The sequence below is a fragment of the Microtus oregoni genome, unplaced genomic scaffold (genome assembly GCF_018167655.1).
Source record: "Microtus oregoni isolate MIOR12 unplaced genomic scaffold, Mior012 000033F_ref0000390, whole genome shotgun sequence".
NCBI lineage: Eukaryota > Metazoa > Chordata > Mammalia > Rodentia > Cricetidae > Microtus > Microtus oregoni.
In genome coordinates this window covers 21,576,314-21,598,360 of record NW_024543092.1, presented here as the reverse complement: position 1 = coordinate 21,598,360, position 22,047 = coordinate 21,576,314, and the positions used below count along the sequence as shown (strand labels likewise).

Genomic DNA, 22,047 nt, shown 5'->3' with positions numbered 1-22,047 from the left:
AATGGTAGGAGATACATAATGCTGTGATGGGATTCAGTATTAAATATAGACACAAAACACTACAATGGTGCAAATTTGACAGCATGGTAGCTGTGATAGGCATAAGTAAAATATACAGTGCCAGATTTTTTTTAATTATTTAAAAAGATATCCTAGGAATGTTTAGATAAGTGACCTCTAAAACAGGCAAGAGAGATTCAAATGCTACATTTTGTTTTCTTTGAAGTGCATAAAAATGGTTTCAGAGTATCACTTACTTGACAATATCAGTCAAATCTAGGAGAGAGTGTTGATGGGCTTCATGGGACAGGTTGTTCGCAACTTCGTTACTGGAATTTGAGAGGCATTTCCTGCAAAAGAAACAGACAACCTAAAGACACAGGACGTTCCCATCCACAGAGCTGAGGAGCAATCTCTCTTCTGAAAATGGTAAAATGACGAATAGCTTGACTGGGGGAGATGCTGTCACCATTGTGGGCACAGCAGCACAGGGATTAGGTGACATGTTAGATAGACCAAGCCCAGGAGGGATTCTTCTGAAAGTCTCTCGGGAAAACACAAATGGTAAAAGGGATGAGGGCCACATGGAGACACAGGATCTGTGCAGAGATGGTCACAGAGACCGTGTGCATGATCCTGAAATTAGTTTAGAAGCTGGGACTCTACAGGCATTGGTGAAGAGCAAGGAGACAGGAGAACATGTTCATGGTGCACATACTTGCAAACTTTTGCAAGCTCTCTCCTGTGACTTTTATCACTTGGAAAATTAAAAGGGCTCATTAAGTATCCTCTGACAACTCAGTCAAAATCTTGCTTATCCTCAGCATGGAACTTCTTGATGGATTAGGAACTACATGCAGAGTGCTCGCCTGACATGACACAGGGACAGAGGGCAGTTGGAAAGAATCTTCTAGTGATATCTGAAAAATCCTTGGTCAGAATTTCTTCTTATAAAAGTAGTTTATATTGAGAAAACATTTGGGGAGAATGAGGAGGTCATCTTCAAAGAGGGGCATCACAGACAATATGTTGGATATTTTGCTCAAGATAAAAATGTGAATTTTTCTACCCAAAATACCACAAACTTCTTTCCATGTGTGTAAAATGAGTGTGAATCCATCTAGCCAGCACTGTTAGTTGCCTCCCATCTCACTGAAAAACCCCAAATATTCAGTTTATACATGTGACCCCTTTTAAAAGTTTAATTTTTATTGTTGCTTGTTGATTAAAAGGCGGATGTAGTGAGGAGGCAAGCGAGCAGGTTTGCTCTTCGTCCTGCCCAGATCACACACGGCTGTCTGGCTACCTTACGCCCCGAAATAACAACACACAAACTGTATTCATTTAAACACTGCCTGACCCATTAGTTTTAGCCTTTTATTGGCTAATTCTCAAATCTTGCTTAACCCATTTCTAATAATCTGTGTAGCACCACAAAGTGGTGGCTTACCTGGAAGATTCTAATCTGCGTCCATCTTGGGCCGGAGCTTCATCGCATCTGCCTCACTGCCTTCTACCCAGCATCCTGTTCTGTTTACTCCACCTACCTAATTTTCTGTCCTATCAAAGGGCCAAGGCAGTTTCTTTATTAACCAATGAAAGTAACACATAGACAGATGACCCTCCTCCATCAGGCGGAGTCTTGCTACTAGCTCAAGCTGTCTTTAAAGTTGGCCTTCTTCTCTAAGCACTGGGGTCAGAGGAGTGGGCTGGCCATCCAGTTCCATTTTGACTTGAATTTGTCACTATCTGAAGCTTCCTAGAATCATTAAGGGAGGATAAACGTCTTTAACTTACATGTGTAGTGTGTTCTGTGCATTGACTATTTATGGAATAAGTGGATATAGTAATTCTTATCAAATTATGGATATAATGTTTTGTTTTAGTTTCTTTATCTATCATCTATCTATCTATCTATCTATCTATCTATCTATCTCATTCTCTGCCCATATATATGCTGGCAAATATTTGAAAGGATGACCTTGGAAGTACAATACACCAAAAGAGACAGTTTGGGATGAAGCAGTAGAAGTAAAATCATCTAAATTTAATATAGCAGTTAAATACAAATATAATCATATTAAATGAGGAGTGTTAATATGTTTGTCATAGTCCTGTCACATATGTGCATGCAGTAGACACATAAAGCACCAGTTCTGTTAAATTATTCTCAGTTTAGATATTAGGTAAGTAAATAATGCCTCCAAGCAGTTCATGCTGGATGATGGCCTGGTCCTCCTGGACCTGGATCTGGACCTTGAGTGGTTGCTAGCAGATGAAGAATCAAGAATACATTTAGGCAATTACTAGGTTTTAAGTCTTATTTAATTTTTAATTACTTGTGTATGTACAAGAATGCACATGTATGTACAGATACTTTTGGTGCCTAGAAGAAGACACTTGATTCTTGGGAAGTGGGCTGGAGTTATAGGCAGTTGAGAGCCACTCAACTGAACTCTGGCCCTCTACATGAGCAGTAAATGCTCTTAATCTCTGAGCTTCTCTTCAATCTCCCATTAGTGTTTTTTGCCTCCCCCCTGTGTGTGTCTTTCTCTGTCTCTGTCTCTCTCTCTCTTTTATACACACACACACTTTACAAAATTGCTTAGGTTTTAGTCCTATAGACTGAGGCCTAGATAAATGGATGAAATCTAATCCACACTCTGTGATTTTAGTATAGATGTCTTTTAATGACACATTTCCATGTTGACTTAGCATTGTGAGAAAAATACAGAAGACTCTCATATTTCTCATATTTGTGGAAAATATTTGAAAGTGAATGCAGACTCCTTTACACCATTCTCTGCCTTTACTGGAGGTGAGGGCCAAGGGATGTCTCCCTTCAGGCTATGAGGGCTGTGAGAAACATCAAGTGGGGAGGATTGCATGTTCCCTTGCTACTCGCCATGGGGAACTAAAACACTACACACATGGGTCCGTTTTTATACCTTCTCCCAATTCTGGATATAGAAATAGGGCTCGTCCTTGTGGCTTAGCATTTGGAACAGGAGCACGGCCCCAATTTCCCCTCTGACTCAGAGTTAGCAGGCCTCAGAGAAATAATGCGAAATAGTTAAATAAAATGAATTCTAAAATGGCTTAAGTATTCGCAGTGGCTGGATTACATGCCAATAGTTGATAAAACACTGCTTCTTGAACTTTTAGTGTCAGAAAAATAATTTTACATTAGAAAAATTGTGATAATTGCCTATCAATAATGCTGAAACTACTTTTTGAAAAGGCCACGGCATTTCCTCATGTCAAAAGAGAGATATTATGATGAACTCTCAAAAATATGGCTACCAGAACAAGACTAGAATAATGACATCATCAACTGTTATGAACCTGAGCAGGGGAAATTCCACAAGGATATACTCTTAGAAGAAACATGGAAGGGGGTTAATGGTCAATGAGAGAGGAGAATCACTGTTCTTCTGGGATGAGCTCCAATCTACATTGTCCAATACCGAATGGTCAACCTTGGACACATGTTTAGTCAGGGAATGCTAAAGGGACTTAGTAGGTTGTGTGTGTGTGTGAGTGTGTAGCAAAAATGAAGATGTAATGAATTTGGAAGGGAGAGGTAGTGTAAAAAGTTGCAAAAAAGTATGAGGAGTAGGATTACTATCCAATGTCTTTGGGGAAAAGTGTGGACTCTAGGAATCCTAGTATTCTGGAATTGACTGCTCATCCTGACTAATAGGTCAGTAATGCTGAAAGGCAAAACAGGGTTTGAGTACTGAATAACGAAAAGAAGAGCCAACCAAGGGCACAGATTCCCACGTCTGTCTTCCAGGTTCTAACCTGAGCATTGAGTTCAAATGAAGGAGGGACAGACACAGAAGAACAAGAGCTCTGTCGAGCTGCGTAATTCTGAAAATGGAAGGGTTAGTTGGATACCTGACTCAGCTCTGCTTCTCCAAAGGGTACAAAAGCCATTGCTCAGGGGCAGGCTGGTTCTCAGGAGATAGTGACCCATGCTCCAGCAGCTGCACTGGGGGTTTTATGTCAATTTGACACAAGCTAGAGTCATCGGAGAGGAAGGAGCTTGAGTTGAGGAATTGCCTCCATAAGATCAGGCATAAGCAAGTCTGCAGGGCATTTTCTTAATTAGTGATTGATGGAGGAGAGCCCGGACAACTGTGGGTGAGGATAGACCTGGGCTGGTGTTCTGGGTTACATGGGAAAGCGTGAGCTAACCATGAGGAGCAAGCCAGTAAGCAGCACCTCTCCATGGCCTCTGTATCAGCTCCTGCCTCCAGGATCCTGCCCTGCTTGAGGTCCTGTCCTGACTGCTTTTGATGATGAAGTGGTATATAGAACTGATGAAGGCATAAATCACAAACAATCCCACACCAGTTTGGAATTATGATTAATAGGATGGTATTTATTTAAAGGGGTAAAAACTTACAGATCACCGTACCAGACAACAGCCCTCTGAGCAATCAGGAAGGAATCTAGTCACCGGAAGCAGAGCAGGAAGCAAAGAGAGAGAGGAGAGGGAAGTGGCCGCTTTTTTAAAAGGAGAGAGACCACACCCCAATGGGCTGGTATCTCAATGGCTATTGGCTGAAGGAGCGGAAGAAGCTCCCGCAACACCTCCTCCTTTTGTTTAAGTAAGAGAGTTCTAAACCTACTATGAAATTATATACAATAAGTACAAATATCCTATTCTAACTAGCTTAGGTCTTGTACAATAAATAACTTGGCCAAGTCATGAGAGAAAAGTAACTATATTTATATAGTCTTCAACCCCATCAAAGATCTGAGAAGGGAAATAATGTTACCTGGGTAATTAGGAAGTTCAGTAAAACAACTTCCAAAACATGCAACAAATCACAGAGACAACAAGCTACCTGGGCAATCACCCAAAGTCACATTTGCAGTACTGAAGCAACCAACTTTGGCTAAGGCCTAACATAACTGACATACCATTTTCAAAGGCAAGCAACTTTTCAAAACTATCTTACCCGGTCTTGACAGGATATGACAGTCCTCTTTTATACATTGATGCATGATCTGTATTTCTGTCAGTGATTGAGGTATGGGCATTTCTTTGCCCAAAGGCCAGTTCTGCCAAAAAGAAAGGCTCCAGGTGGAGTGTCTTTGGTGTTCAACATTCTCTTGGGAATAGATTGGTGCTGCCAGGAGCAATTATGTCTTAGTGTCATGAAACTCTGAGTTAGATTAAAGGTCATTTTCTACAGCTCTTTGTAAGAGGTTGAAGATTATCTATCTATACTGAGTATAATCTCTATGTATCTAAAGAACCTGATTAGTCTAATTATAAATGACAAACTTAGATGACTATTGATCTATATAATTCTCAATATCTAACTAACTTAAAGACTAAGGCAATAAACAACTGTGTAACAAATGAGGATAATGACCTCCAAATATAAACAATCTACAAATATACATTGCAATATGGTAAATATACATCAATACACAAACAATATATAAATATCTTAATCAGAGGTAGAAATGTACACTGCAATAAAATATATACTATATATATATATCAATACAATATATGTTAATACATAAAAAATGTTTTAAACAGAGGTAGAAACATGCATGCATACAATAGTCAATATAATTTAACTTTGTATCAATATACAAGAATTGATACCAATATATTTGTCTAAAAACAGTAACTCACAATTATAAATCTATTATCCCATCATCCAATTATCCCTCTTCTTTTTTTTTCAAAAAATTCCTGAGCTTAAAAAATTCCTCCCCCAACGTCCCAACCCTCAACCATATACTAATTACAATCAACCCCTAAATGATGTCCCGAAACCCAAGGGCAAACTTTACTGGGAGAGGGGACGTCGTCCTCTAGAATTACTTCCAGCTGTCATGGGGGCGACGTTCTTTCTGGGGGATCCTGTGAAAGTAAAATGATGGTTAAATTTCAAGATCAATGTCTTTTAAAATTGCAAATAGTCTCTGAGTATTTTGTGCGGGTCTGGACAGAATGTTATAAAAGATGTGCACCATTTCAGCTAACCAATTTGGGATCGTCTTGTGTAGCTGGTACCCAAAATGGGTCTTGTAGTAGCGCTATCAGTATCATGACATCATATCAACCAGGTGGAGTTGTTGTTATGGGGCCCCATCTTCTTCCTGGAAACTTCAAATATCACTTCAGGAAAAACTCATTGTTCATTGTGAAAAACTTAAACATTTATCATATATACATATATATATATATTCAATGAAAGGCATGATAGATATATTCAATGAAAAGTATGATAGATATGAGGAAAAGCAGAGATGTTTTCTAAACTTATATTTCTTTCTGTCCCATATCATGGCTCTTGACATGAGACAAAAACTCCAGAAACTCTGGGTTTTTCTCTTACCAACAGGCTTGGAATTGGAGAGGGACTGAGCCAGAGTCCAACTTCAAAACCAGCTCTATATATTTCTGATATTGATTAGGGTATTGTAATTATATAGTTCATGTAAAAATGTATTGTATATAGGTTGTTAATGGATAATCATTAATTTTAGTCAAGCTTGTAGTCATGTTAGTTAGATTTTCTAGATGTACATAGATATATTTCAGATGGGCATTCTTCATATCATTCAAAGGCTAGAGAATATGACATTTTAAATGTTTTAATAACTTAGGACTTTTCATGACAATGAGACACTCTGCTCCTGGCAGCACCAATCTACTTCAAGAGGAAGATGGGCATTGAAGAGGATCCTTATGGAATTTGATAGCCATTTGGGCAAGAAACTGCTCTTGCCTGGACTGATGCGTGAACTGGACACAGAGAACCCACAGAGAGAGGACTACTGAACTTGCCTAAAGGTGAGATGATCTTTCAGGGTTCCTGATTTATGAAAGAGTCTGCGAGACATTCTGCAGGACACAGCAGATAGTGACTGAACTGCCTTTGAAATTTCCTGCTTCATGGAAATGTCTGCTGGAAACTATGGGCCTGTAGGTCGAAGATGGATGCCCCAACGGTACAGAGGAACTTTGGGTGACTGTCCAGGCAGCAAGATGTCTCTGTGATTTCTAGAGTTTTGTAAGTTTCTTACTTCTCATTTACTCAGATAATATTTATCCTTCTGGAGTCTTTGATGGAGTTGAAGATTAGATAGATAGTTATAGTTTTCCTTAGTTATGATAAAAGATAAAATAGATATAAATATTGTAACTGTAATTCTTGCTTTATAACTGTTTTGTTATATGTAATTTTGCTATGTTAAAGTGAAAGCCTTTTCTTTTTGTTTAAACAGAAAAAGGGGAAATGATGGAGGAAGGTCATTGCATTGGCTAATAAAGAAACTGCCTTGGCCCATTTGATAGGCCAGCCTTTAGGTGGGTGGAGTAAACAGAACAGAATGCTGGGAGGAAGAAGAAGTGAGCTCAGACTCAATAGCTCTCCTCTCTGAGGCAGACGCGCTGAAGCTCCGACCCAGAATGGATGTAGGCTAGAATCTTCCCGGTAAGCACACCTCGGTGCTACACACATTAATAGAAATGGGCCTGGCAGTGTTTAAATGAATACAGTTTGTGTGTTGTTATTTTGGAGCATAAGCTAGCCAGGCAGCCAGGAGCTGGGTGGCAGGAACTCAGCCCGCAGCTCCATACAACATAGGGCTGTGAGAGAAATAACCCCTTTCATCTGCAAGTTACTTGGGATTTGTAATTACCTAGGAGACACATCTCTGGGAGGGTTTCTTAAGGCCTTTCCATAAAGGTTTTTACATGAGACGGTTGACTCACCATGAGTGCAGGCAGCAGAATTCAATGTGCTGGAAGAGTCAGGCTTTTTATCAGGAGTTCCTCGGGTTCTGTCATAAGATGAAGAGAAATACCCAGAAATGGTAGCATAAAGATTTATCCAAATATCTTCCCTTCCAAATTTGACCCAGTATCAAAGACTCGGTCATTAGCGGTCGGAACGACCTTTGATGCTCTTGCCTTATGCCCATAGAGAAAACTGTGGTGTGCGTGGGAGTTGGGTGTTTCATTCATCCTCATGGAACAGGGAGTATGGTGATTGGTGCTGGAACACATGAGGCATTGTAAGTTGTTCTTCGTGAGAGGCCAGCTTCATTGGTTTCCTTCTCAAAGACATAGCTTCTCTCTCTTTGCTCCACACAAAATGCTTGAAGCTAAAGCCTTTGGGTTTTCAGATGCTGTGATGGTCCATGATTGTGCTCTCACAAAACAGTCATTTACCCTTTACTGAAGGATTAGTGAAGGGGAAGAAAGGTCACTTCTGTGTTCTCAAACATTGGCCCTGTTGTTAGTCAAATGTTGACTTGAGGGCTTGCTGACTTCAAGATCAAACACCGTAACTAGATACAGGTGTGATGAGAGCGCCTTCACTCAGGCGAATCCTTTCTTGTGTTGAATCCTTTCTCATGTCACATTGTGTAAACATAAGGATTGAAGGGGGAGCTTAGGTCTTAAATTTGTTTCAGGTGCTTCCTTTGGTGCTGCTCCTGTTGCTGTGATAACATACAAACAGAAAACCAACCAAACAGCTGTCCAAAAGCCCTGACCAAATGACATGGAAACTCCACACATGGATCCCAACAGTATGCCCTAAAAAGGACCTGCGCAATGATAACATAACTTGACATGCCAACAGGGGCAGGAGAAATCCCACAAGGCCCCAACCCTGGATAAAGAAGTAGAGGCAATTAGTGTCTGCTGAGGGGGACAAGTGTTGAGGGTTATCTAAGTAGTCAGCACAAAAATCATACAAGTATAAGTATTAATAGATGGACTCAGAATGGTCTCACTTGTGCACATGCATGCGCACACACACACATACACACATGTGCATATTCTTAAAATAATTTAAAAAACACCCAGCAAAAGCATACAACTAGATTTGCCTCTCAGATTAAGTTATCAAAATATCTTCGAGAAATTTATCAAAATTTTTCAAATTTTATTTTTTTGTAGTTGATGAATATGAAACAATATCTAAAGAACTTTATCCACTGCTTTTGATTGATGTTTCCATTAGATCTCTTCTGTCTACATCAGGTGTTCTCTTTACTAACCCTGTCCTGGTTATTCTGTGTCCTTACACTAACAAGTAACCAACAACAGTGTCTTAAAAGGAGAGGATTTGTATCAGCTCACATGTTCCCTGGAGACACAGCTAGATTTTGACAGAGCTGGTTACATTGTGACCACAGTCTCAGGGAGATGGATGCTAGTGCTCAGCTCTCTCTTCTTATTCAGTCTTGGCCCCCAGGCCCTAGAGTGTTAGCACCCACGTTAAGACTGAGTCCTTCCTACTGCAGCAAACCTGACATGGATAATCCCACAGAGTAATGCACAGACTGATCTTCATGGTCATTCTATGCCCCATTGAACTGACCATCAAGACTGAGTGTCCCAACTGTGGATGCCAGTGGATGCCAATGTCACTTCTGAACATGTAAAGTTTTACTCTGCTTCTCCAGAAATTGATAACTAGAGTTAAAATATCTGATTAAAAGTGGGTTAAACATTCAAGGAAACTGTTTCTCAATTGGTGTTTTTACTATGCATTGCATTGTATAAGTCAATTTCACTAGTTTTCCTGATGTTGTGATTACAATAAAAAAATTTAGATTTCCTATATCATGAGATGCACTCAGTTAACAAACGTGCTACAAGATAAAGATGGAAGTTCGGTAGAAACTGTCCAGGGGATAGAAGAAAGTGTTTATAAAGTGATGGAAGAAAACTGTCTGCTAATGGAGAAAGTATCACTGCATTTCTGGGTGTTAAAAGGAGAGTGGAGAAGAATGGATACTCTCCCCAAAAGACCAAAGTTGTGATGACACTGGGCTATTCAGGAAGATGAAGACTAGAACTCCTTTGTGGGCAGCAGCACTGCCAGTCAGTTGATAAAGACCAAGGAAGAGTGGGGTAGAAGTAGGTCTCCAATGCACAGCAGCACTCTACACACATGGTAGCGATTGTACCCACTGTGCAGGGGATAGCTGTTGTCCTGTGGAATGGTTCCACCAGCTCTGGGTCTCAGAAGTGAGGACATGCTTGGAAGAAGGGCTGAGATGTAAAGATTTTTACAACACAGGCTTTCCTCCTGAGTGTGCTGGGAAAATCAAGACACTTTACTTTGCATGGGTCAGGGTACTGAAACCAAAATTCTTTCTATGCTCAGTACATTGCAATGATGTCTCCCAGAGATCAGGAAAGTGGGAGCTGTGGACATGGATAGAGACAGCCCTGAGACATCAAGATGAACTCCAGGTGTGAATTGCCATCCCAGATTCACCACTCGTGATGAGTAACAGGGAAGGAGGACGCCTTCTCTCTCATTCTGCAGTGTTTCCCTGCCGTGCTAGATAAGGCCTCCCTGGCTGGATCACTGTGAAGAAGAAATGAGAAGTTGATGGGGCGGAGGAGGAGGAAGACTACGACACTTCATTTGCCACAACAGAAGAATAAATAATTTGACATCTAAAGTTATTTTTGAAAGATTATTTATTTGTATGTGTTTGAGTGTTTTGTCTGAATGTGCATCTGTGAACCACATACCTGACCTACAGATGTCAGGAAAGGTATCAGGTGCCAGGGATTGGCATTACCAGTGCTGTGAGCCATGTGAGCTGGGAATTGAACCCGTATCATCTATGAGAGCAGCAAGTGCTCTTAGCTACTGAGCCACCCCTCCAGCCCCTTGATAACGAATCTTAAAGTGAGCACTAGAAATATAATAATTTATTTCATTTTGTAAAATAAATATACTGTTTTCATAAATGTAATGAATATGTTAGTTTATTTTGTATTTAACCTTACTGAGTCCCTTTGGGGGAGTGTTTCTAGTCATTGTGTGTCAAGTGTCTGCACTCCAGCTCTCATGTCACAATGATTCACAGTGATTTCTGATTCTCTCCCATCTTCAGTCTGCTCCATATTCCCTAATTTGAAAATAGACTTCATTTTTATAAACCGAAACTTTTTTTGACATCTTAGCTCTCATAACACAACCCACTGAGCCAAAGTTCCTTTCAATTACTCATGAATGCTAAGATGCCATGTAAGATTTTTCAGTTTGATTTTAAAGCAGCCATCACATGTCTTTTATAATTGGGTGAAGTAAAAATGTTATTAAAATTGAGCTATAATTGTTTGCTTTGATATGCTCTGTGTGACGATGTTTGAAGCAGTTGAAGACAGAGCTTCTTGTGTTAGCATCACAGAGAGATGGCTCTGAAACTTAGCCAGAGGAGGAGGGAGGGAGGGAGGGAGAAGAAGGACAAGGTGGGTGGTGAGGAGATGGGGCACACGCTGTAGAAAGGGAATGTTCCACTACATCATACAGCTACGCTCCTTCCAGACACTTAACGAAACATTGGCAATCCATTTTTGTCTGTGTTTGATATACTTGATAAGGAAAAGGATGGACTTTGAATGATAGATTTTTTAATTAATAATTTTGTGGCTTACACTGGAATAGAACTTAAAAGCTTTGGCGACTTCCTTGGTCTGAATGTGAGGGCAATTGTGCACTCATAAGGAAACAATTCCATTTAACTGTGGTAAGCCAAGGCACAAAAGACTGAGTCCATTCTTCTTTTCTGAGAGTTCCCATCTCCTTCGGTAGGGTTTCTCTTTGGAGTAGGGTTTCTCCTGTCTTTATCAGAAAGGAAACTGTATCTAACACACCCATCCATGATGGAGGAAGGTCATTGGCTAAAAAATAAAGAAACTGCTTGGCCCTGATAGGTTAAAACAAAGGTGGGAGGAGTAAACAGAACAGAATGTTTGGAGGAAGATGGAGTGAGCTCAGAGACCATGGTCCCCTCTCCCGGGCAGATGCCTTGAGGCAAGCTGCCAGGTCAGACATGCTGAATCTTTCCCGGTAAGACTGATGCTACAGATTATTAGAGATGGGTTGATCGGGATATGAGAATTAGCCTGAAAGGGCTAGAGTTAATGGGCCAAGCAGTGTTTAAAAGAATACAGTTTGTGTGTTGTTATTTCGGCTAAAGCTAGCCAGTGGCAGGAGCTGGGTGGCTGAATGCAACCAGCAGCTCCCCACAACAGAATGGTGCCCAACATGGGGCACGAACCCACGACCCTGGGATTAAGAGTCCCATGCTCTACTGACTGAAGCCCCAGCAGATAACCGGAAGCCATCAGAATCTTAGAATTCAGACTATTTCTCATCCATTCCTGTTTCTGTCTATCCCATTTTCAACCTATAGATATGTGGATACTTGGTGCTCATACCACAGAAACACTGGGTGAGGTCAAGGAAGGGTCAACTGAGAGTTGGACTCTACTCCCCTTCAGGTTCCCAGCCCTGTGATTTTATGAGGGGTTCTGAAACAATGCTATTCGAGACTCAATTAGAAGGTTTCATTCAACCAAGCACTCCACCACACACACACACACACACACACACACACTGCTTTAATGCATATGTGAATACATACGTGTATACAGACACATGTGAACATACACACCTAGAGACACACATGCATGTGAACAAGCGGAAGCACAAAGACATCTGCCCACATGCGCACACATACACAGACACACATGTACAAATGCACATACATATGTGCGCAATACACAGACACACATGTACAAATGCACATGCACGTATGCACACATACACCAACACATGTACAAATGTACATGCACGTGTGGACACCTGCAGACATGCGTGCACACACACATTTTAATTACCTAGGAATTACCTGGGTAATTACATGATATTACCTAGGATAGCATGGCAGCATGTTCTGAAGAAATACAAATTGCTTTACAATATAAATTGCATTACAAAATGGAAACTACCCATAATGTATTTCTTGCCATTTCAATAACGTAATGTGTAGAATATGCATGGCTGTGGTAGCAATCAAGAACTTTTTCAAAATTTCCTCAAAGCCTTCCAAAAGATGGCAGTTTTTGTCCAGTTGCTAATGTTATTTATACTAATAATTTTCTGAATGCAATAAAACTTAATACTACTTGATGTAAAAATGCAAATGCTAGCACATTTCAAATAAAGAAACCCAGTCTCACCTGAGAAACGGGGGGCTGAACGAGAAAGTGGGTTGTAGAGAGTGCCACTCAGTGAGGTTTGCCCAGCCATGCTTTCCTTACCTGCTGAGGTGCAGTGCACACCCATACAAACCCCACTGTGCTGTGTGTATTACCCATCACACACAGCTAAACTGGCCCAACCTGCCACTCCTGATTTGTTGTTCCTTACATTGCTATGTGTGTACCTACGTTTGTAGAGCTCCACAGACTGCAGCCCAACAGGGGTCCTGCCTATCAGTGCCTTTGTCTGCACATAGTAGGGAGATGCCAAGCCGGCTGCCTGCACACAGTAGGCTGATGCCAAGCCAGCTGTCTGTACACAGTAGGCAGATGCCAAGCATTCACACAAATCACTTGGCCCTTGGAAGTGTTTGAATTCAACTGATGTTTTAGCTCAAAGACACTCAGAGAACTGAGTTGCAATCAAGCACCAACTTCACACAGCAGAGCTCAGATGCCCTTGTTTGGTTTTAGATACCCGGGTATTCTATTTAAGTGGCATTTTCAACAGATCCCTGGTACGAAGGGAGGCTACAGCCCTCAATGTAATTTCATCCGTCATGAAAGTTGTTCACCAGTGCTTACAGGGAATAGCTTGCAGGCAATTTTGTGGCACGTGATTGTACTCATAGAAATTGTAGATTTTAGTGTTTTGGGACATCCCTGAGTTGGTCATTCTGACCATATTCTACTGAGTGCCTCCCAAGATCCTGTTCTCTACCTATTACTAGTCTCTTTCTCCTCAAACTCCAGAGTCAAAAAGAACCATTTTCTGAATTTAGATGCTGTTCTGAGGGCAAGACAAATGTGGTAAATTTTTTATAGTCGAGATGACTCAATTAATGGCACAAGGAAGTCCTTCTCATTTTATTTTTAAGTATGTGTATCTGTGTGTGGGTATGTGTATCTGTGTGTGGGTATGTGTATCTGTGTGGGGGTATGTGTATCTGTGTGTGGGTATGTGTATCTGTGTGTGGGTATGTGTATCTGTGTGTGGGTATGTGTATCTGTGTGTGGGTATGTGTATCTGTGTGTGGGTATGTGTATCTGTGTGTGGGTATGTGTATCTGTGTGTGGGTATGTGCACAGGAGGACAGCCGTCTGCAGGGGCCAGAAGAGGGCATCAGCTGCCCTGGAGCAGGTCAGCTGGAAAAGGAGAAAATGCTCTGAATCTCAAGCCATCACTCCAGACGCAAGAGCAGGTTCCAAATGCCATTCTTACAGCTTTTCTTTACATTTTAAATTATTTCAACATGATAAATAATTTTTCATTCTGTCTTTCTATGCCAGGCTTTAATGACATTTTCCAATCATCTCTTAGTCAGCAGAGGCTAATATATATATAGTTATATATATATATAGTTATATATTATATATAATATGTAATGTATAGTTATGTGTTATGTGTAATATGTATGCATGTAATTTATAGTTATATATTATATACAATATGCATGCACATAATAGATATAACTGTGTAATGGATTAAATATATCATACATTGTGTATTAAATATGCACGATTGCAGCACACATGACCTTCACATTTGTCTGAGTCTATTAAGGGGAAGAGTCTGCAGGGTCCGTTAGATATAGGCTTGTGATTTTTCCAACGAAGGTGTCGTGACAGAATTGACTTTGTGAGCATTTACGAAAGAGTTGGAAGCTTCTGTCTTGTACTGCCATAGAAGAAGCCAAGGTAGACAGGTGGATAATAGAGGAAGAAGGGCACAGGAGAAAGAGGGGTGGGAGGAGAAATTGTGAGATAGACAGATAGACAGACCGACAGACAGACAGACAGATAGATAGATGATCGATAGAATGATAGACAGAATGATAGATAGATGATAGATAGATAGATAGATAGACAGACAGAATGATAGATAGATGATAGATAGATAGATAGATAGATAGATAGACAGATAGTTTGATAGACAGACAGACAGATGTAGGGGGAGGAGCGAAGAAGGGAAATGGTAGAGGAAGAGAGAAGAGGCTGAGAGGTTGCAGTCCAAAACAAGCCCTAACAGTTCCTGTGAGGCCACCCCAATGCCACACCCATTTTCACAACCAGCTGAGGCAGTCACAGCATCAGGCCAATCGCGGTCAGCAGGAACCACTAAGGTCTGGGTGACTTTCTAAGCCATAGGCCAGATGGCTGCTCACATACAGGAACACTGCTTCCTCAGGTAACCTTGTCTCATAAATGCATTCTGTGGCCCTATTTCCTTGCCGCATGGCCCTGCCCTCTTGCCTGGTGGCCCTTTTCCCAGGTCCCATTCCCCAGGAAGTCACAGAAACACTGACTTTGATTCTGCTTCCGAGCCACCTTCTGGATATCTCTCAGGATGAAAGCACGTTTCAGATGGGCTGTGTGGCAGCAGGACCTTCAGAGACAGCTGCCCATGCAATCAGTGCTGACAAACCCAAACTGCCAGGACCTGTGGGTGGGGATTATATCAACAGGGCCACAGGGAGTTTCTGGAAGCCCTGTGGCTTTCCATAGTTCGTTTACTTTGCAGGGGAAGTTTTTTCAGTGCCAAATGATTGTGTATCTCGATACTTCTTTGACTCTCATCATCAAAACAGACTTTCTCTTTTACAAGTGGTCCAAAATTTCTTGTGAAATGAATCAAGAAGAGCTCCATGAACTGCCTGTCTTCGACTGGGATGGGATCTATCTTCACCAGATGGGATGAAGCTAGAATGAGCCTGGATCTAATTATGACATCTAGATCTTGCATGCTGTTCCCTAAGGCTTCTTTCTCCTTTGCTTGTCTTCTAATCAAGCATTAAGAAGGCTTTTACTGTCAAGGAATATACCAGTATCTTCCTTTCTTTGGGGATCCTTTCTTACCAAATTACAGTAGGATTAATCTGGAGGTTTAATATCAAGAGAGAAACGTAACTATTCAATGTTAGACAGAGGTCAACCCCACTTACCTAAAACTTCTGTTTCTGTGGAGTTGAAATGTCATCATAGGGTGGAGGGTTGTAGACCGCTTTTGGGTGGGTTACTCAGTCTAGGGGTTGTAACCCACCCTGCAGTTAGTTATTCCAGGGCCCTGGAGAGGCACTATCTGGAAGATAAATGGGCTAGGAAAGAGGAAGGAGGCTAAGCGGGGTTCTTGTCAAAGCCTCCGTTTATTAGAGATGGGGTACATCTTATATAGGGTGAGGAGTTGGGGGGTGGGCACAGGGGCCTGGGCTCTTGCCGCGTGGTTCTCATTGGTCACATGGTTCACTTTGGTCACGTAGGCCAGGAAGTCACAACTAGGAGTTGGCACACCTAGTTCTCTAGATAGTTTGGAATGTGGGGCGGGTTCCGCTAACAGATAGCTCTCCATTAACAACAATTTGGGTGTGGGGTAGGCTCTGTCAATAGAACGATTCCTAACACAATTATGGGTGTGGAGTTCTCTGCAGACTCCCCAGGGTGATGGTTCCTGCAATAATCCTAGGAGGAAATTGGCTCCTGACAGAGGGTGGGCTGCTCTCTTGTTTCAAGCTTCAACAGAGGCTACGTACACAGCACACTGCTCAAGTAACTGAGGCAGGGGACTGGCTCCCATCAACTACTCTCATATTTCCTGTTGTCACATGTCCTGCTCCACTTGCTAGCAAACCACATCTCCTACCACTCCAGTACAGTGTGCGGGAAATGTCTGGTGCTCTATGTTACAGCCCAATCCTTTGACTCTTACTCTCTTATAAAGGTCCCGATCAGATTAAGTGTTATAGTTGTCCATCGAGTCTAGAGGAAGAAAAACACCAGGATTACCTATATCCTTCTAAGCAACTGTGGAAGTTCCCTGCTGTTCCATGACCAAGGGCTGGATCTGTCCACTGTCCCATGGTAGTGGGAGCCTTTTCTGTTCGTTGTTCTTCAGGAAAAAAACCTATGTGAAGACAGACAATAAGGGAAGCGTCATGCTACATATATTTAGCATTCTTTCCTTTCCTGGCCATAAGCAGGAGCAGCAAGGATCTCAGAGAGATACTTTAAAGAAGGCACCCAGCGATCTTTACAACCCCTGCCCTAAAACTGAAGGATGTTTTCTTCCCTGAGCTTGATGCAGAAATCTATATAAAACTACAGAAGCACAATCAGTAGCTGTCAAAATGGCATGTTTCTTTCTAATCTTCAAACACATTATGGTGACAGAAATAAATTGAATGCACGTAGATAATTGAGTAACTTGTTAAAAAACAGATATCTAAAGAAGAAAGTCTAGTAGCTATTCTAGCTCCTCACAAGACTGGAAATGGCCACTCTTGTAAGGAACCACTAACTGGCGAATTGTTAATAATCTCCAAGGACTTCTCACTCACATGATCTATATGTTTCTTACACACACACACACACACACACACACACAGTACATATACACACATGTATATATAAGAATAAGCTGAAAATTATCCTGATCTTCAAGTTCTGGTTATGTTTTGATCAATAATTCCTTAACTTCACCTCTCTCCTCTGACATTTGAGGTAAGGAATAGTTAAACCCATGATGTTCCTTCTATACTTTGCCTGGAAAGTTCCTTAGCAAAATGTCTGATGCTTTTAGTAAGAGCCAAGTACTTCTGACCCAGGTGTGTGTATGTGTGTGTTGTGTGTTTGTGTGTGTGTCTGTGTATGTATGTGTGTATTTGTGTGTGTCTGTGTATGTGTGTATGTGTTTGTGTATATGTGTGTATTTGTGTGTGTATGTGTGTGTCTGTGTATGTGTGTATGTGTTTGTGTGTGTGTGAATGTGTTTGCATATGTGTGTGAGCATGTGTCTGAGTTGAAGACTCCGTGCTTACCCGTGTTGCCCTCACAGGTCAGCACTGTTGGGGATCTGTCTGTTCCACTGCTCCAGCTCTCCCGTGTCTTTACTGTGCATGGGAACTGTACCGTGTACATGGCAGGAACAACGCTCTCTGGCGAAGGCTTCACAGCAGTGGGGAAGGAGGAGGAGAAGGAGGAGAGGTCCTTACTCGCTCCCACAGCAAAATACCCAGGCTAGGCGGCCTACACGAGAATTTATTTCTCCCAGCCTGGTGGCTGGGGGGTTGTCTTTGAAGGTTTTAGTCGCTCCACTGTCTGGTGAAGGAGCTCTTCCAGGCACGCAGGCAGCTGGCCATCACAACAACCATCGCATGCAGATTTCCACTTGTCCATCGCCTGATTCTGCCACCAGGTAGAAGTATGTGGTACCTCTTACTCTGTATCCAACTTCATCACAGTGACTGTGGTCAGGAAGGAATCTGGCTTGAGCATTGGTGAGAACCTCCGGCTGGTAGTCTTCATCAGCGTGTGAGGAAGAGGCAGGCCCAGAGAGCCGGGCACCTCCTCTCACCTAGGGTATTTTGAGTTGTGTTTCCAGGCTCTCATTGAACTCTCGGTCCCTGAAGCTCCTGATAGCTCTTAGCTAAGGCATTGGTTCTGCCGTGTGGGCCTTTCTCAGGCAATTCACTGGATAGCAGGCACCCTATGAGAGCCAGGTGCGAGAGAGTAAGGCAGGACACCCAAGAAAAAAGCCACAGACTCTCAAAAGTGCCATTCCTTACAGCCCCGTAATTGCTGCCAAACTCTAAGCAGCCACAAAAGCCTTCTGTGTGATTTCTGCGTTAGAGGAGGTCCGTCAAGGGTGTGTCCATTGCAGTGTGGCTGTTGTCACAGCCATCCCTGGCACGGCTGTCCCCTGCCTCTTCTACTGCATTTCTAGCTCATGGGTATTACACACCAGTGGTACACACTGGTAAAACGGGGGAGGAAGATGACGTATCCCATATTTTCTACAGTACATAGTACGTTTACACAATTTGGAACAGCTACGGTTGGACACTGGCTGCAAGCCACTGTGTTCAGATGAGCAGTGTGGGATGATTAATAATGCATGGGTTTACCATGTTCTTACCTTCCAGCCAACGTGAACTGTACTCCAGCTGGGTCGAGGGAATGTGCTAAACTCTACTTATTTCACGTGGCAGACAGCACCACTGAATAGATTCTGTCATGAAATCATTAGACAGTGGCCCACGCCTCGTTTCTTTTCTTTAAAGGAAGAAGCAACAACGAGGAGATTCCTTTCATCATCAAGGGGGAGATTTAACGTAGTCGGTTCCTGCAGCATTTTACCAACTGCTCGTATTTATGAAGGAAAGAAAGGAAATATAAATCCATACATATTTCACTGCCGGGGAAATAGACGAGGCCCAGTGTAGGGAAGCTTGTCTTTAATCATGAAATGTGCAGCATTTGGCTGGGGAGAATTAGCCATTTGTCTCACTAAAGTAACTCCTCAAGAGCGCCAAGGGCCCCGAAGCAAAACCCACAGGGCTGTGTGTGCCCTCCAGGGACCTGGGCATGAGCTATACCCAGAGACAAAAGGATGCCAGCAGGCACACCCTGGATCGTATTTCTGCCAGCAATGTGCTAACTTATGCCATTCTCTTTATCCCAAAAAGTCCCCATGAATATATCCATCAGACACACGGCACATTTGTGGCCACAGGATGCTGAACAAGAGACAGGAAGATGTCACTGTCTGGTGATTTATCTTTGGGCTGTGTCCTAGGCCTTGTGGGTGATGGAGTCATTTTTATAGCTTCAAAGACTCACACAGTCCTTAGACCATTTTCTGCTCTTGTCTCCGGACCTGCTTTGGTTGGGTTATTATCTAAAGAGGCATGAGAAAGAAATATACATCTGCATAGTGAAGAAGGCGAAATAAAATGGTCCCTGGTGGCTTATATCTACCAAACATGTGGCTATTTTGATGAACTCAGTCCACACATTGTCGTGGCAAGTGATCCATCAGTGGGTCAGTCCCAGGTAGATGATGGCATCATAGCTGAACCTCTGGCTGAAGAGGCAGGCATTAATTTCCTCAGCTGTGGGTTACTAATGCCCGTTTACTATTCTAATCCTAAAGGTTGTTTGTAAGGAATGTCCTCACCAGTGAGAGTGGTATTTTCAGATCCATTTGGCCAGATTTATGTTCTGAGCTCATCGTGCAGCTGGCGCGGGGAGGGGAAGGTTACCAGCAGTATTAAATCCCGCATTATCTCCCATCTCGTTTCTCATATAGAATTTTATATTTTTACCTTTTCTTCACATTTTAGAATGATGGCATTATTAAAATATCACACGAGGTTTCATAAACTTCCTGCGATTTTTCATGTGTTCTCAAACAAGATTTTATTTATTTTTATTTTCAGTGTATGATTTTTTTCTGGATTTGTAGGCATCACATAAATGCCTGGTACCCCCAGGAGGGCAGAAGAAGTTGTCTGGTGCCCTGGAACTGGAATTTGAGAGGGTCGTGAACCCCTGTGTGAGTCCTGGGAACTGAACCTGAATCCTCTGCAAGGACGATAAGACACTATCTACTGAGCCATCTCGCTGGGCCCCATCTATGCTGTCTTTTATTGTCCTCTGACATTTGGGGGAGGCAGCAAGATTCAGGGGTGCGAGGGTGGAGTTCTGCAAGAATGAGCTAGTCTGTGGGAGGATCCAGGGAGGGCTCCTAAAGGCCGACTAACAAGCTCAGCCCCAAATGCTACTGCTCTTGACACTGATTTTAGTCCTTGACTGTTTCTTACATACATATAACGAATTTTAATCACTTTCCCCCCACCCCTCTCTATCATCCCTTCCCTAGGAAATGCCCCTTATAAGACAATGTGTGGCTTTTTAAATTTTTTTATTGATTTTATCTACTGAAGAATGGATAAGGTAAAGGTGATGCCTTGTTACAATGGAGTACTACACAGCAGAAAAAAATTATGACATCTTGAAATTTGCAGCTAAATAGATGAATCTACAAAACAACATATTGAGTGAGGTGATCCAGACCTAGGAAGACAAATATCATATGTACCCACTCACAAGTGACTTTTAGCCATGTGTGATTTTTATGTGTTCTGTTTGTCTGTCTAATTAAAGTTAAATTATAGTTGCCCACAGGAGCATGGGTGGAGGTTATTTACTGGAACATGGGTACTGACCAATGGCCACATCACTGAAGAAAATGAGAGCCTGCCCAGCAACTGTTACCTGCCAGTAGACCCTCAGGGGGGTCCATTTGGCACACTTTTTAATATGGGATTATACACTTACTTACAAAACCTACCAGAATGTTTACAATAGCAGAATTTAAAATTTCTTTAATGTTGTGGGAGGTCCTTCCGCTCTTCCAGCCAATAGCCTCTGAGATACCAGCCCATTGGGGTGCGGTCTCTCTCTTTAAAAAAGCAGCCACTTCCCTACTTGCTCTCTTTGCTTCCAGCTCCGTTTCCGGTGACTAGACTCCTTCCTGATTGTGCAGAGGACTGTTGTCTGGGACAGTGATCTGTAAGTTTTTCCCCTTTAAATAAATACCACCCTATTAATCATAATTCCAAACTAGTGTGGGATTGTTTTGTGACTTATGCCTTCACTTCAAGCTACTTTCAATCTTTTTAATCCCCTGCATTGCCACGGAGGTAAAGCTGGCGAGGGCACATGGAGGCCGGGGACCCCATTTGGTAGGTGCTCCGTGGAGCATGCTCCAGGAGCTAAGCGGAAGCAGCCAGGTCTGGACAAAAACAAAAGCAGTGACGGGTTTCCTGGATAAATTCCAGTCAACCAGGAGGTGTTGCATGTGGCGTTGTTCACAAGTGAGTGCCTAGACAGACTGGACTTGGGGACAGCTGGAAGACTCTTATGATAAGGACATGTAAGTTGTCCAGGTGTTGGGAGCTTTTTGCAGCAAAGTCTGTTCCTCTCAGGGTGAACAGCCTGACTCTCCTAAAGGGCAGAGGCACTTAGAACCCCATGTTGGTGTTTAAACTGGGGACGTTGTAGGCAGCTCAGCATCTAGGAATAACAGCTGGCAGAGGAAGACCTAAAAAGGACACTGCCTTCATCTGGCATCCTACAGTAGAAGTGAAAAAGGAGCTGAGGCAGGGGAATGCTTATTAGGAGAGCATGCTCACACAGTGAGGACAGCA

The 22,047-nt window shown here is 42.3% G+C and overlaps 1 long non-coding RNA gene across 1 annotated transcript; it reads right to left on the bottom strand.

The window, feature by feature from the left end:
- Nucleotides 1–308: 308 nt before the first annotated feature.
- Nucleotides 309–16,884, bottom strand: LOC121466382. The gene is made up of 3 exons (XR_005976765.1): nt 16,844–16,884; nt 7,754–7,821; nt 309–350 (listed from the first exon to the last, which is right to left on the bottom strand). It is a non-coding gene; the product is annotated as an uncharacterized LOC121466382 (long non-coding RNA).
- Nucleotides 16,885–22,047: the final 5,163 nt, after the last annotated feature.